This window comes from Bombus affinis, chromosome 14, assembly GCF_024516045.1.
Source record: "Bombus affinis isolate iyBomAffi1 chromosome 14, iyBomAffi1.2, whole genome shotgun sequence".
Taxonomy (NCBI): Eukaryota; Metazoa; Arthropoda; class Insecta; order Hymenoptera; family Apidae; genus Bombus; species Bombus affinis.
In genome coordinates, this window is record NC_066357.1 from 10959389 (window position 1) to 10973226 (window position 13838).

The 13838-nt window shown below is 43.6% G+C and overlaps 1 protein-coding gene across 6 annotated transcripts in view; it reads right to left on the reverse strand.

Annotated features, from left to right (window-relative positions):
* The window catches only part of LOC126924020 (CUGBP Elav-like family member 4), a 606431-nt gene that overhangs the window by 542592 nt on the left and 50001 nt on the right, over window positions 1–13838 (reverse strand). For 4 of the 6 annotated variants that reach the window (XM_050738069.1, XM_050738080.1, XM_050738068.1 and 1 more), the window contains exon 1: window positions 10990–12423. The exons of the other annotated variants lie outside the window; for them this stretch is intronic. The gene's annotated coding sequence lies outside the window, so the exon portion shown is untranslated. Of the gene's footprint in view, window positions 1–10989; window positions 12424–13838 lie in introns of those variants that run through there. 6 annotated transcript variants of the gene reach the window in all.

A 13838-nucleotide genomic window follows, 5' to 3' on the forward strand; every position in this document is an offset into this window, starting at 1 on the left:
GCGCCTGAAAATGCAAATCCTTTTGTTATACTCGAAGGCTGAAAAGAGACTTAATCTGGCAAACCTGATCGAACCAACTAAATTACAAAAAAGTGTGGGTAGAATCACGGCGAATATAACGTCGGTATAGTCCTCGTCCCAGCACCGCGTACATTTTGCGCTATTAACTACGAAATATCGTACGATCTTAATAACATTTACGGTGAACACGTAATCTCGAACGAAACCAAAATGAGAGCCAACTAACTGGAGCAAGTCGCCCCGGCAAAATCTATTTACTCGGTGAGCTGCGGTATCTTTGCGATCGTGAGAAGTAAGTGAATTCTATTATAAATACCGTGCTGTTAATTTGCGCCACGTTACATCGTGAGTATACCGCCATTTCGAATAACGAAGTCAGAGACATGCGTGTCTGGGAATATCTTCTTACCGCATTAAAACGTGCCACACGAATGTCGTGTCTCGCCGAGAAACAAATAGGCGGTCTGATATCGTTTATTTGAGAACGGCGTAGCGGCTGGAAAAGTTTGAAAGTGGAATTGAAAGTAAAGCGGTGTGGCACGTAAACCGTGTTTGCCACTTGCAGCCGTTTACCGTTGGATTCGTGAGGGGCGCCTTTTTTCTTTTCTTCCTCCTCTTTTTTCCTCTTTGCTTATTTTCTCTTTTCCTTTTTGTTTCTTTCAATAACATTTCCGCCGAATCAACGGACCGCCCGCGCTTTTTCTCCCTGCCTCGTCGCAGGGATCATTCGCCAGAGACCGATATAGAGTTATCGTACGAACGGCATTATTACACGTTCCCTCTATTAACATAAATACAATTCCGTAGCGGCGAAAAGAAGTAGCAGCGAGGAAAAACGAACGAACGAGTTTCGTTTTTTTCTTTCTTCTCGCAAACCTATCCTTCTCTCATAATTCTCCTCTCCTTTCTTGCTTTATCTTGAACCAAAGTGGTCTGGTCCGACTTGTTCTCTCTCTCACGCGCGATTCTTCCCTCTATCCTCGTCCAAAGCTTTATTTTATTTCCTCCATTGTTTCCACTGCTCGTGGGCACACCACCCTCACGTAGTCCTCCTCATTTTCCACTCACACGGGCCCAGGCTTACCAACACGTACCTCTGAAACTTCTACAAACACCCGCACCATGCCGTATACACGTACGACCACACATCCAGATCCCTTTTCTCAGTTAGCTCCTGGTCCCTGAAACGTTCGCATTATTTTGCTTCGTGGTCCCTTTGTTTCGGTTCAGCCTATTGAACTGCGGGTGAGATAATACGCCCTACAGACCTGTGCGCACGACACGTTGCTTCGAAACAAACCCGCATTCTCACTTTCCAATAATCCGCACTTTTATCTCAACATCTTACCTTCGATACCGCGCCAAATTCCGTACTCTCTTCGAGCGATCGCGTTCGATTCGATTGACACGTACTTTACGCTCGATATGAAATAATCGCGGTAAAGCTTGCTTGCTTTCGCACGATTTATTCGCCTCCTATTGTACCTCGAATAAATCGAAATCGAATTAGCAGGCTACAGGAGCTTCTTCGAAACTGGTTCGACCGAACACTTTATCAAAAATATATCATCAAATTTATCAACTGGCAGTCTTTTTTCTACCAATTGAACGATGCCCGCGATAGAAGCAAGTAAATTTTTCGGATACTATTTTTACCGCTTTACCGTTGCGTTCAAATCAAATATTATCCTTTTAGAATAGAGAAATGCGCGATAATTCCGTTGTCTAAATGTAAAGTTGATAATACCAAAAATATTAAATAACTTGTTTTCAAATCTGAGCCTTTATCGAGAAATTGATTATCGGACCATGAAATTTTCCTCAAATTATCGTAACATTCTTTAAATTTAATATTTGCCAAGGGCAATAATATTACACGTTTGTTTGGTAAAATCAATACTCGGTCCTGTGCATGGTTGCCCTCCTGTTAATTTCGCGATAGACGACTGATTTCGTTCGTCGACGACCAATTGCGCGCACAACGATCAAATATCAAGATGTAATTTGCACGAACGATTTCCAAGTCGAAGTATCGCTGGTGTTAGGAAACCGCAAACTTATGTATTTCAGAGTAAATTCCAAACTAGGAGGAGGGGGGGTCATTTGGGATAATATTATGCCGCGCTGACATCTTTGGCGTTAGCCAGGCTATCCATTGGGTAGCCCGACACGAAGCTGCGAAGCAAACCATGCCTTCCTTTGCCCTTCTCTCTGTAGAACCGGTGCACAAGCAACGTCGATAGCGAGAGCCCGAGATCCTGCGGTCAGGTCACCCTTTACAGGAAAGGCCAAAGGAGTTGCTTGCTTCCGCTAGAAAGAACGGGAGACCTAGAGACGAGAGGAAAGGAAAGGGATACAGAGATGGAGAGAGAGCCTAACCTTTCCATAGAAGACTAGGGAAACCGACTGACCGAACACCACGCCTTAGCAAGCTCCTGTACCCGTGTTACGGGGCTTTCAAATTACGGCAAAATTTCGTCCAAGAAGCCACGATCTGAATTAACGAGACGAGCTAGGATGAACGCACCTGAGCCTCCTACATTTCCCTAAACGGTCTACGGAATGTATCCCCGTTTACCTTTCCTACCTTGTAAAATACAAGAAACCATTATCAATACGACGAGTATAAAGTCAACCTGAAACATAATCTATCGAGAAAAAATATTGTTTAGTTTAAAAACGTTTGATTCACGACGCAATAGCGTGTCCCCAATCCACGTGTCCAAATTGATTTACAAAGCCATAATTATGGTATCTATATTTATTCGTCTTATAATTATCTATAATCATAAAATAATGCATGTTTCGTTGCGTTAAAAATAGGAATAAGTGAAATATCCTATTACCCTAGAAAGCTTGGAGAAATGGAACGCATTTGTCGTATAAAGGTTTCAACGGAAGCTTAAAGTACTAAAAAAACAAATTCTGTCGCAGTTTTTAATCGGTTCCAAGGAAATGGTTAATGCGGTATACTTTTGCAGAGAAACATACGATATTAGGAAGTTAGGAAGGAAAATTCAGACACGTTTAACTCGGATATCGACATAATAGGAACGTAAATGAAACAAAAGATAGGGTTGTTAGTTGTTATAAAGAAAATCGTCGCGTAAATTGTCCGGCGAGGTAAAAACCGGTATGCACGAGAAAGCGGTCTCGCGTATTTCTAACCTCATTTTGAGACGTTGGTTGAATTTATCGTCGCAACATAAATACCGGCCGTACTTCGCATACCACGCGTAAGAGGTTCGTATATGCGCGAAGACATATCGGGGCGTAGCCATTTAAAGATGAAAGATCTTCCGGCAACGTAACGCGTGTGATATATCGCCCGGTGCATGGCGGTCTTAACGTTATTAAATTTTCGGCCTTGCTAGCTACGCCAACCGTCTTACGTTTTAAATTCATCAAACGATCATCGGCCAAGCGTAAAATTATTCACCGATGGATATACCGGTTCGTACGATGGCGAGTATTTATCACTCAACCGTACAGAAGTAAACAGAAGCGTTTCGCTAAAAAATTCATCGGTTTCTCGGCTGTTTGGCCGGTATTATTTACGCGGCGGATGTGGAATTCAAGGAAACTGCTGATGGATCGCGTATTTTCCACGTAGAAGTTAGTGGAACAGCGAAAGTTCCCGGAGGAACGCGCATGTTCGTCGTATAATATTCGAAACAGAAAACATAGGGATTAACGGTACGCGACTATAGCAAGAGTGACGCAGCGAGCGCAGTTAGCCTGAATTCGTCAGCATGCTCCAGCGCGCACAGACTCGCATAAAAAATGTATAAAACGATATAATTTTCGTTTAATTAAAACCGTAATAACAGTTTTGACTACGTTCCGCCGGGCTGACATTAAAATATGCAAGGCGCCAGCGTCACCAACGCCGCCGCTATGATGAGAGGACAGTCAGACTCGGGGAGACGGGATGAAAAGTCAGTCGATGAAAAGGTGGGTGAAAGAGCGCGGCAGAAAAGAGCCACGAATCCCGCCTTAATACTTCCGACCCTTTGTCTGTCTCTCTCTCTCTCTCTCTCTCTCTCTCTCTCTCTCTCTCTCCCTGCCTCTCCCCATTGCTATATATACTGTGTACAATATTTTAATTACAGTCACGGTTGCAGAAACCCTTTCATCGATTAGTACGGCTGCCAGTTCCTTTTTCGTGTTTTAAAGAAAAGCTTCCTCCTCCAACATTCTCGATTGGTTAGAATTGTAAAAACATTATTAACCGCGGAGAACTACCTTGCTGAATCATCAGTGGCGACTGCTAATTTCGACCGGCTGTTTGCCATCTTTCCAATTATCTAGTTGAAAAGTAGAGGGAAAAGTTCGATTATCGTATATTCTTTTAATTAAACAGCGTGCCATAGAGCATTTACAGAACGAGGAGCAAGGCTGAAAGAGAAGTTTGAACAGGCTCGTATTCGAAAGCTGCGGCTGTATAGAGCCACGAAGGTGAGAAAGGCGACGAGAATGGAAAATAAACGTAGCTATGATGCCCCGAGTTTGAAACAATTAACATAACAAAGCGAAGGGAGCCGACAAGGGATGGTCGGGAAGGCGGGATACGCTGCAGCCAAGAGTAGACGAGAGGACGCGAGCGCGTTTCTCTTGAGATTTTGGCACTGTTTCCACCAGCGCGGTGGTGGTGGTCGTAGCTTATTCCAAGTTGCGGTATTTGAAAACATTTCCCAGACCAACGTTAACGAATCTGACGTGGCGAACAGCTGAAGGACTGCACGGTGTGAAACTTTCCTCTATTACCAACTACTTTTTTTTATATAGAAATTCTATCCCGAGTAAACATTATCGTACGTTTACGCGCTTGATTTCGTCTTCCTTTCTAGGGAAAATCATCACGATCGAGTATTCGCTGCAATCTTCCATCGCAAATATTTACCTACTTTGGATTATGCGATAGGAGGAAAGAAAAAGTTGAACAGAAATTTGAAATAAAACCCGCTGTTCGAGATATTTGAAAATTCTTGCGTTTACGCGAACATCATACCATCCCGTGATAAGTCGCAGATCGAGAATCTTTATTCTTTCGTTTGCATATCAAGCAAGAAGCGGCGCGATCTATTTGTCTCGTTGTATATGCATAGCGTCGGATCAAGCGAGAGAACATTTTCCACGTTGTGCGTTTCAAAGTACGACGATTCAAAGTATCTCCAATGTCTCAATTTTCCAGCGTCGTCGACGTAGCACGGCTTATTTGATTAAGGTGCATCGAAGACACTAGACGATAATCGTATAAATTGCTTTTGATGCGAGAGAGCGTGAACCCTCGCAGTTTCATCTGTGTGGTTGAAAGTTTCACACCCTTCTTTCCCCCTCTTTGCATTTCCATCGACTCCTCTAGCCCTCCTTGACATATCTCCGTGATATGCAATATCGTCACGCGAAAAACAAAATACAGTAGCTGGCACGGAAGTCGCTATCGAAGGGATAAATACGATAAGTAACAATATGCGGGCGAAAGTCGGAAAGAAGGTATTCAAAATCGCTCGCTCGTACACGAAGATGTAGTTCACGTATAGATATCGTGCAACTTTCTTTCAAACTCTCTTCCAACGATTCAAACATTCGAAGAATTGTAATTTTATAGACCGTTATTAAAACGTAGCGACGTAAAATTCGTTTAACAGGAAAATACGCGTAATTATTGCTCGCAATTGCGCTGAATAAACTATTCGTGTCCGAATTTTCAGGGAACTGTCACGCAATTAAATTTACTATTTTGATAACGCTGGATAATCTAGTTGCTTTAAAATTAAGGTTACCAGTGAAATAATGCTTCGACCGAAGTCTGACATAAATTAAACGGCGTACGTGACTGTGATAAAAATGTAGATTTTCTCGTCGGTACTGGAACGTACCGAAGTCTTTAGAACAAACGAAGATAGTACTACTTTTAGATTTATAAAATGATTTGCAAACGTTTGAACACTTGATGTCCGTACAAACAACGTTTGAACGCAAAATATCATACTAGAAACGTAAATAAATAAGGTGAAAATATCTATGTAAGAAAAAATGATTAGACGCTAATATCACGTTGTACGATTGCGTATGTCCCTGTTTAATTCCAATGTTATTACCGCGAATGTTTAAAGACATGTTTACAATACGCAAATAAAGCTATTTATGTAAAACGTACGGAATGGAGGAAAATAATAGGGGCGCAACGTGTTTGAACGACACGTCACGTCTGACTATACACAGACTATATCTACTTGTCGTAGTTACGCACCCAGCTAAGTGGAACGAGGCGTTACGTTCAGACGTCGCTGTTCCGGTAACACAATTCAGAGGGGAGTTCTCTCCGAGGACTTTCACCGTATTAACCCAATATCAGCCATACGCTTTAGAATCAGGTTAACAATCTCCAAGTTACAGACTTCTCCTTCCGTCGATCCAACAAATTTGATTATTCTACTATTTATTTGTCGACTAGGTACAGTAATTAAACAACGATATCTCGGAATAGATGGTGATATAGATCACTCGTTCATCGACCATGAAATTTGTAGGTCGGGAAAAGAAGCGCCTTTCTCAACGTTATCGTACGTAACACAACGAAGAACGACTTCTGCTTTAGATGCTTCAGCGAAAAGGAAGACAATTCTTTTTCTCGGTAAAAGGCGATCAAATTGCCGTTTCCCGGCCGATTCCTTCGATCGTAGCGATTCATAAACATTCCTGCGGTATCTGTTTACGTCTATTAGCATTTCGTCGTGCGGAGAATCGCGAAGAAAATGCTACGTCTTCCATCTGTTGATGGTATTGCGGTTCGAGTAACGCTCCAACGATCGCCGAGGCAACCAGTCACCGCTGCTAGGAAGTATAAAATGTCAATACGCTTACCGGTGCCTTATTGTTGAGCTTGATCTATGTTTATAGATGTTGCGGTATAGGTCGCCATTACGTTGCATATACCGCTACGATACGAAGAGAGCGGCGAGTATCTTCTTCCGTAATATTCTGCTCGTAATGGTACAAAGGCGACAGTAGTTTCTAACTTTCGCGCTGAAATATACGTACGCTCGTGCCACTCGCGCCAACAAGCACACCGTAGATTTGCGTAGATTCGCGTAGATTTGCAAAAGGCGTTGAGATAAGACAGGTACAAAGGCTATTTCCGTTTTAATTTCAAACGCCAATCTTCATAAAATTATCTGCTTCGTTTCCCGCACGCGCAAAATTTCAACGATTATTATGAGAAAATATTAACGTAAAAATCATTTTCTTGAAAATGTTTAAAAGCACAAAATCAATTTAGAAATAAAGTTAAAAACTTCTATTCAAGAAGTAAAAACTATATATATATCTCTTTGATACATATCTTTTGTTTCTTATGCGCTAACGTTTCGTTTAGTAGTTATTTGGCAATATTACAACAAAAAATTACCAGTTTCACTATTGACAAGTCAAATCATACAACATGTATATTTAAATACGTGTAAAAGGTAGAATAAAAATTGAAAAATCGAACATGGAAAAGTATGCATGAAAGTAGCAACGTAGACAAGTTAGAGCACGAGACGTTATGTTGTTTGAATTGTGTAGAATGCAAATAATCCATACTCGTTCTCGAGGTCATGGATAAGGACTCGAAGGCGCCTAGCAAGTTGTTTGCACAGGTCTAGATGACAAAACGTGTAACTCCTTTCGTATACTCTCTGTCATTGTCTCTGTCTGTCTGTCTGTCTGTCTGTCTGTCTGTCTCTGTCTTTCCCTCTCTCTCTCTCTCTCTCTCTCTCTCTAAGTTTCTCTACCACATACGCAGTACGTCAGTAAATACGTGTGGTTGTTTCACCTCACGCGTACACACACAAGCGCGTAAAGGGCGTAAATGTGTGTAACCCGCGTCTGGCTGAGGGCGATATCGTTTACGATAATGCATGTGCCTAGTGCAGATCTCTCGGTCGAACGATCGTCCCCTTCAGCCTGCTTCCCCTATCGTCGACTCGTTACCTTCGACTTAACACGTTCACACACGATATGATACTTCGACAGACGCCATTTCGCTCCAACGACGATCTTCTCCGGTCGATTTCGAAAAATTGAACTGGAACGGCAGAAATTTACCAGTGCCTCTTTCCTATCTCCGAACGTGTACCTCATGCTGTTAGAGTATTTTCTCATTTCGGGTTATTTTCCGGGTACGCGCTCGATGCTATCCGGCACGTAGGAGAAAATTGCCGGGCGCAGAAAAAAGGAATTGTAGCGTACTGTTGGTTCGTTTTGTACGGTATATCGGAACCTGGTTCGACGAAGCGAAGGGGTTGAGGCGCCGGAGACTCGCCGAGGGAATGAAACCTGATTTAGAACTGCGGTCCAGAAATCTCCCGGGGGACCGTCCGAGTTGACCACTGCGCACTCGCTTCGCTTTCCAGTGTCCCTGCGAGTGCGATCCTCACCCTGCTACTACCACCGATTCTTCGCCGACTCCTCCGTGTCCCACGTCCAACATCTTCGTGTCCCTGGACGCCAACAAGTGCGACTCTTTACCAACATCGCGTTCGAAATGTGTCCGGAATACTAAGGAACCCCTTCAGGCGTTACACCAGAATTTATTAAGATAAAAATAGACAAACGCAGCACCGTACAAATTCTGTTATCAAGCCAGTTAGGAATAAGATAGCTTTCTCTCTCGGACACACAAACACGCGCGAGTTTTGTTTCATCAAACACTTCTACCATAGTATCCCTTTTACCTACATACAGTAGAATACGATTTTCACAGATACTTCTCACAGAACGTACACCTTTCTCGTTTGCCAGAAGAAATTGAAAGAAAATTTCTGTTGCTGTTACAAAAGTTTCAGCTGGTGGAATCTTTACTTCGCAAGTTCCTTTCTACATCCGATGCAGATAACAAATATTGTTTCGACTAGTATAATATCGAATCTCTGTGGTCCTATGTCGAGCGTATCCCTGTGAAACCCAAAGGAAAGAGAAGGGGACCGGATAGGGGAAAAGTTTTAGGCAGGAGCCAAGGAAAAGAAAGAAATAAAGAGAGAGGTAGGAAGACGCTCCTGGCACAGCCTGGCGTGTAGGTTACTACGTGCTTGCTAGTCGGGGCATCCCGTGACCGTGGTCTGGCTTAAAGATTCGGGTCAGGCTGTAACCTGCCTCGATTGCAAATACAAGGGAGAAACACTCTTGGAAGCGCTGCCAAAACCAAAACTCAAGTGGCACCGGCTATAGACCCGTGCGCGACCACGAACACGCAAAAATTTAATCGCCTTCCTCTACGACTCGTTTGATTCCTCGGTGATCGACTCTGGCACCGCTTCCTCTGGAAGAATCTGTTATAACCACGGATAAACGGTACTTACGCGTCGCGAATCATCTTTTGCGAAGAAGGGAATATCTTGCGTATCATTACGATGAAAAATATATTCGCCGATATGCATAGAAATTAGCATATATTTTCGATAAAGAATTTTATCGTACAACGTATAGCTTCCTTAATTAAATAATTATATATAGGTCAAATACTTTTATCTATCAATAATCGTTAATTATATTAGCCACAACTTTTAATATCATAGTTGTTCACAACTTTATGCAACGTTGCATAAAGTTTTCTATCGTTGAAGTAATGCTTCGTATAGATGGCTCGATATAGATCAAGCAGATTTCGATTTGGACAGACTAACAAAGCTTATCAACTTATCGTTCACGTACCCGAAGAGTTCCTTTTTATAAAACATAGTAAAGATTCCATTAAGATCAGATCGTTCCCTTTGGCACATAAATTCTGGCATGCCGCTAGAGTCGTAGGCTACAAGTGTTCGAACGACGTCTACATTTTTAAAGATTCCGTCACTGTACGATCGCGCGATAGCTTAGAATACGACGAACACGTGTACCAAGGATATCCATTCAATATGCAACATTCCCAAGTTTCGCAAGATGAGTTTCGCGAAGAAAAAAGAGCAAGTAAGGGTACGCGCGACGTCACGGAAAAATAGCACGCCCTTTGTCACCGGATATGAATCCTATTGAGCATACTTGGGATATGCTTGGGGGATCCAGTAGTGGCACAAGAATGCACCCTCGCTCGATGCGACGAAAGCTCGTTGCTTAGGCACTGAAGAATGCCTCGGCATACCATAAGAAGCTCTTTGCTATCTTTTTGGAAGCTGCGCATTCTCATCTTATTGCGAGTGCGAAAAATGTGACATTCGGACTGACGAATGCCGAAGACATTCTAGCTAACCAACGACGAATTATTTCTATTTTACGTTTTGTATCCTTTTCTATTTACTTCCACCTGTTTATTTATAATTTATAACAACTTGCACAAACAGCATCCTTTGCGATAGAAACTGGTGAGATAAGACAGCGATCGTAGGGATACGACGATTGATATTTAACGATGCAAGTATGAATATATCAGAGGAAAGATGTAAGACATAAAGAAAGAGAGAGGGAGGAAGAGAGGGAGAGGGAGAAGATATTTGTGACTGCACATAGCAGATTCCCTGCTCGGATACTTGCCACCGTGTATCGCAATGTTTTTTCCTCATAATCGATCGATCGCTTGATACCTGCTCGACAAACTAGTTGCCAGACTAAAAATAGCAACATTTAGACGACGCGGCTTTCTATGCCAATTCGTCGCATAAATTGTTCGTTCGAATTCGACGCCACGGATATCGTAACTTTCGAACGGCGGGTTAAAAGAAAAGTTTCCAATAATCGTCGATCTAAATTTTATCGCAAAGTACGAGCTTTCCCAGAATCCCTGAAAAGTGAAACTCTCCGTAGGTCGAACTGAAGGGAAAATATCAACGAAAATATCAATCGTAAGAAAATACACTCGTGATGGCATACTTGCTGGTATGGTTCTCGCGGAACATCGGAATAGAGTTGGAAATTTTCTAGCGAAAAATGGATACAAAGAGGAGTATCCGACGAAAAGGTCCGTTTCGTAAAAGAAAATTGATGTACCTGGTTGGTAAAGGTAGAGGTCCGCGGCGCGCGGCCACACGATCGCCGAGCGCTCCACGCTGCCTGGTTAATTCCGCGTGTTTGCGGATCCGAAAAATCCTACGAAGAATCTCGCAAACAACGACGCGGTACTAGTGTCTGGTTATAGCACTGACGATCGTCGTTTAAGCAATTCACGAGCCTTCTTCGTCCTTTTCGACGGTGTCTGCAGCACAACGACGATGCACCGTCATCCCTCTCCTTCTATTCGCGACATGAAAGTAACACACACACGCGTTTCAATTCCTCGACAGTAGAATGGAAATATCGTTTGACAAGGAAAATCTCGCTTTTCTTTCCTCTTGGTTTCGTTCTTTTCACTCGGCCGGGCACTCACCGAATCACGTTCGATGTTACAACGTTGCTATAGAACATCAATAAAAATTCAACAGGCACACAGGTAGCCGGCAACTTTCAAACTGATCACGAGCAGCTCTTTTCAACGTGAGGAACATCCGTGAGTATCGCGAAAGCGCCACTATCAGGGTGTCGCCGGTAGTTGTTCGACGACCACGTGAGCTAGGAACGATCGGATTCGGATCCACGTGTCGTCGACCTCGCGTAGACGATCAGCCCGGCTAAACGAAATCTGTCAAACCTTGAAATCGTTTGGCCGATCTCGAAAGAAGTTGGAACGTCGTTGATACTCCCGTCCTCCGACTTGGATCGTAAAACACTCCGATCATAGAACGACACTTTAAAACCGGAAGAACAACTAGTAAAATTAGATCTTTATACGACGCGTTAAAAAGACAATCTGAAATTGTAAGCCGCGTAGTCAGTACTCGCGACACCTGAGCACGTGTATCATCAAATATCAATAATAACAACAACAACAACAAGCACAACAGCACTATATCACGATAGAAGGGAAGATGGTCCCCCCGGAATCGTTCCTCCTCCGCTAGCTCCGCAGCAGACGCTCCTCGTGCTAGGTGTCAGCCCCTTCGGAGATGCTGGTACCGGCGGTGAGAGCGTCAACCGCGTGGCTACCGACCGTGATTGTTGACGGCGTCGTCGTACTCATCAAGAAAGGGATTCGTTACCTCGTCGATCGAAACAACGAAAGGACACCAGCCAGCCTGGTTCGTCAGCCGCGCGAAGTAAACTCGATCCTTTTTGTTTTCGTTTCAAATCGACGCACTCGGTCTACCACCGCGACCAGAGTTCGCGTGTTTAACACGCGTGTGATCGACAAAGTCTGGTATCGCGGCGAGGAACAACCTGAACGAGAAGGCAGGAAAGGGGTGCGTGACAAACGACACTATGCTCGTCCAGCTGATCGGTACGACGTGAGAGAACTCAGCAACGCTCAGCAACGATGCTGCTGCTGCCTTCTTTGCCAAAACGTGGAGATGGTGTACACTGCGGTCGCTCTCCGCACACTGAGGATAGCTGACGTCATGAGCCTACCACGCGGAGGTGGTCTCGCGAGCGAGCGTTTCGCGCCGGCGCCTGCGGCGCTGCAATCCCTATAGATACACCACCGCTCCAGCGGTATACCTCTCTCTATGCCGCGCCGGTATACCGCCGGTCGCATATACGTACCATTGGTCTACGTCGACGATTCGACTCCACTCCACTCCACTCCACTCGTTTCTACCTACGACCAGAGACCGAGTAACGGTTTAACCGTCAACGGAGGAGCTAACACCTAATGGAGTTTTACGTTACGCAACGTTGGACACGGTCAAAGAGGTCAAACGGTTGCGCCGGACCAACCTTACGGATAGAACCAGGACACCCATTTCACGCGAATATTGTGCGAATAGTAATCGGTTGATACGGCCCGATACGATAATCGCCATACCGATTTTTATTTCCCTTCCTATCGAAACGTATCTCTTTGTTCGCACGAATACGAATCGCACCAAGTTATGTCGGAAAGTAACGGATTTCGATTTTACGAGTAGCTTCTTATCAACTTAACGCGACAATCAGACACAAGCGCGTGTATTTCAAACTTCTTACCTTGCTAAATAACAAAAGCAAATATTTTCCAACACGAGTCAACGAGACGTCCAACGTTGTTTTAAGATGGGATGGTAATAAATTAAACGCGTTTTCAAACGATACCTCTGACTACTGACTTTATGTGCAACAAAAAATTCAACCAGCAGTATCATGCACGTAGAAAAGGTTTCCGTTTCACCGATAACGATAGATCAACGTCATAAATGATTTCAACGTAAAGCCTGTATAACAATTCTTTTATTCCTAACCACGCGGTACCTCTCTAAAATGTACATGACGTTTGTAGAATTAAAATGAAAAGCGAGGTAAACTCTACCAAAGAACTCTTGATCACGCTCCATAAATCATCGTTAAAACAACATTCTGTCAACGTTTCATCGCTCTTTATGAACTCGTGCATTTTTCCAATGGAATATTTCCAACGAAAGCTATATTCCGTACGTTTATTGCTTTTTAATCGAAATAACAAATCGAAACAGGAAGAACGAACGATTTGCAATTAGTATCAATTACGCTTTTCCTGATGCTTCCATATCGTCTTGCTCTTAACTACGTATCTTTTTGCGCGTGTTCACGAAAATCGAATGCTGGATAAAGATCGTACGAGTATCCCTCTCGCGGTGATACCCATGATCCTTAAGGTGATTTCTCACAGACGGAAAACCGCGAGCAAGGGATTTCAAAGAGAAAGCTCGCAAGTTCCTTCGGACCGTCGTTACGGGTAGAAAGTTTCGACGGAAGTTGTGGCCTAACTCTGTTAACTCCGCAGAAGACGACAGAGAAATCGACAAATCCAAGACGAAGGATCGGTGAGACGATACCGAGAGTTTTCGTGG